This window comes from Mesocricetus auratus, unplaced genomic scaffold (genome assembly GCF_017639785.1).
Source record: "Mesocricetus auratus isolate SY011 unplaced genomic scaffold, BCM_Maur_2.0 Super-Scaffold_100019, whole genome shotgun sequence".
NCBI lineage: Eukaryota > Metazoa > Chordata > Mammalia > Rodentia > Cricetidae > Mesocricetus > Mesocricetus auratus.
Window position 1 is genome coordinate 28,848,689 of NW_024429200.1, and position 3,953 is coordinate 28,852,641.

A 3,953-nucleotide genomic window follows, 5' to 3' on the forward strand; every position below is an offset into this window, starting at 1 on the left:
CCCTAACCCTAAACCAAACACTAACCCGGAACCCTAAACCTAACCCTAACGCTAAACCTAAACCTAACTCTAACCCTAACCCTAACACTAACCCTAACCCTAAACCCTAACCTAACCCTATCCTTAACCCTAACCCTACGCCTAACCCTAACCTAACCCTAACCCTAACCCAAACCCACCCTAACACTAACCCTAACCCTAACCCTAACCCTAACCCTAACCCTAACACTAACCTAAACCTAACCCTAACCCTAAACCTAACCCTAACCCTAACCCTAACCCTAACCCTAACCCTAACCCTAACCCTAAATCTAACACTAACCTTGAACTCTAACCCTAAACCTAACCCTAAAACTACCCCTTAGCCTAAACTTATACCTAAACCTAACCCTAACCATAACCCTAACATTAACCCTAAACGTAACCCTAACCTAACCCTAACCCTAACCCTAAGCCAACTTAACCCTAACCCTACCCCTTACCCTAAACTTATCCCTAACCCTAACCCTAACCCTAACCCTAACCATAACCCTAGCCCTAAGCCTAACCCTAACTCTAACCTAACCCTAACCATAACCCTCACCCTAATCCCTAACCTAACCTTAACCCTAACCCTACCCCTACCCCTAACCCTAACCTAACCCTAACCCTAACCCTAACCCTAACCCTAACCCTAACCTAACCCTAACCCTAACCCTAACACTAACCCTAACCTAAGCCTAACCCTAACCCTAACCCTAACCCTAACCCTAACCTAAGCCTAACCCTAACCCTAACCCTAACCCTAACCCTAACCTAACCCTAACCCTAACCCTAACCCTAACCTAACCCTAACCCTAACCCTAACCCTAACCTAACCCTAACCCTAACCCTAATCATAACCCTAACCCTAACCTAACCCTAACCCTAACCCTAACCCTAACCCTAACCTTAACCTAACGCTAAACCTAAACCTAACTCTAACCCTAACCCTAAACATGAACCCTAACCCTAACACTAACACTAACCCTGAACCCTAACCCTAATGCTAACCCTAACCCTAACCCTAACCCTAAGCACAACCCTAACCCTAACCCTAACCCTAACCCTAACCCTAACCCTAACCCTAACCCTAACCTAACCCTAACCCTAACCCTAACCCTAACCTAACCCTAACCCTAACCCTAACCCTAACCCTAACCCTAACCCTAACCCTAACATTAACCCTAAACGTAACCCTAACCTAACCTTAACCCTAACACTAACCCACCCTAACGCTAAACCTAACCCTACCCCTAACCCTAACCTAACCCTAACCCTAACCCAAACCCACCCTAACACTAACACTAACCCTGAACCCTAACCCTAACCCTAACCCTAACCCTGAACCCTAACCCTAAACCTAACCATAACTCTAACCCTACATTAAACATAAAGCTAAACCTAACACTAACACTTAACCTAACCCTAACCCTAACCCTAACGTAACCCTAACCCTAACCCTAACCCTAAGCTAACCCTAACCCTAACCCTAACCCTAAACTTAAGCCTAACCCTAACCCTAATCCTAACCCTAAACTAACCCTAAACCTAACCCTAACCCTAACATTAACCCTAAACATAACCCTAAACTAACCCTAACCCTAACGCTAACCCTAACCCTAACCCTAACCCTAACCCTAGCCCTAACCCTAACTCTAACCTAACCCTAACCCTAACCCTCACCCTAATCCCTAACCTAACCGTAACCCTAACCCTACCCCTACCCCTAACCCTAACCTAACCCTAACACTATCCCTAACCCTAACCCTAACCCTCAACCTGAACCCTAACCCTAACCCTAACAATAACCCTGAACCCTAACCCGAACCTAAGGCTAACCCTACCCCTAAGACTAAACCTATCCCTAACCCTAACCCAAATGCTAACCCTAACATTAACCCTAAATGTAACCCTAACCTTACCTTAACCCTAACCCTAACCCACCCTAAACCTAAACCTAACCCTACCCCTCACCCTAACCTAACCCTAACCCTCAACCTACCCCTAATCCATAACCTAACCCTACCCCTAACCCTAACCTAACCATAACCCTCACCCTAACCCTAATGCCTAACCTAACACTAACCCTAACCCTAACCTAACCCTAACCCTCACCCTAACCCTAACGCTAGCCCTAACCCTAACCCTAACTCTAACCTAACCCTAACCCTCACCCTCACCCTAATCCCTAACCTAACCGTAACCCTAACCCTACCCCTACCCCAACCCTAACCCTAACCCAAACCTAACCCTAACCCTCACCCTAACCCTAATGCCTAACCTAACACTAACCCTAACCCTAACCTAACCCTAACCCTAAACCTAACCCTAACCCTAGCCCTAACCCTAACCCTAACTCTAACCTAACCCTAACCCTAACCCTCACCCTAATCCCTAACCTAACCGTAACCCTAACCCTACCCCTACCCCTAACCCTAACCTAACCCTAACATTATCCCTAACCCTAACCCTAACCCTCAACCTGAACCCTAACCCTAACCCTAACAATAACCCTGAACCCTAACCCGAACCTAAGGCTAACCCTACCCCTAAGCCTAAACCTATCCCTAACACTAACCCAAATGCTAACCCTAACATTAACCCTAAATGTAACCCTAACCTTACCTTAACCCTAAACCTAACCCACCCTAAAACTAAACCTAACCCTACCCCTCACCCTAACCTAACCCTAACCCTCACCCTACCCCTAATCCCTAACCTAACCCTACCCCTAACCCTAACCTAGCCCTAACCCTCACACTAACCCTAATGCCTAAACTAACACTAACCCTAACCCTAACCTAACCCTAACCCACACCCTAACCCTAATCCCTAACCCTAACCCTAACCCTAACCCTAACCCTAACCCTAACCCTAAACCTAAACCAAACCATAACCCGGAACCCTAACCCTAATCCTAATCGTAACCCTAACCCTAACCCTAACCCTAACCCTAACCCTAACCCTGAACCCTAACCCTAACCCTAACCCTGAAACCTAAACCTAACCCTAACCCTAACCCTAACCCTAATCCTAACCCTAATCCTAATCCTAACCCTAACCCTAACACTAACCCTAATCCTAACCCTAACCCTAACCCTAACCCTAACCCTGAATCCTAACCCTAACCCTGAATCCTAACCCTAACCCTAACCCTAACCCTAACACTGAACCCTAAACCTAACCCTAATGCTAAACTTAAACCTAACTTTAACCCTAACCCTTACCTTAACCCTAACACTAAACTAAACCTAACCCTAACACTAACCCTAACCATAATCCTAACCCTAACCATAACCCAAGCCCTAAACCTAAACCAAACCATAACCCGGAACCCTAACCCTAACCCTAAGGCTATACCTAACCCTTAACACTAACCTTAACCATAATCCTAACCCTAACCCTAACCCTAACCCTAATCCTAATCCTATCCCTAACACTAACCCTAACCCTAACCCTAACCTAACCCTAACACTATCCCTAACCCTAACCCTAACCCTCAACCTGAACCCTAACCCTAACCCTAACAATAACCCTGAGCCCTAACCCGAACCTAAGGCTAACCCTACCCCTAAGCCTAAACCTATCCCTAACCCTAACCCAAATGCTAACCCTAACATTAACCCTAAATGTAACCCTAACCTTACCTTAACCCTAACCCTAACACACCCTAAACCTAAACCTAACCCTACCCCTCACCCTAACCTAACCCTAACCCTCACCCTACCCCTAATCCCTAACCTAACCCTACCCCTAACCCTAACCTAACCCTAACCCTCACCCTAACCCTAATCCCTAACCCTAACCCTAACCCTAACCCTGAAAACTAACGATACAACCCTAACCCTAACCCTAAACCTAAACCAAAACATAACCCGGAACCCTAACCCTAACCCTAACCCTACACTAACCCTAACCCTAACCCTAACCCT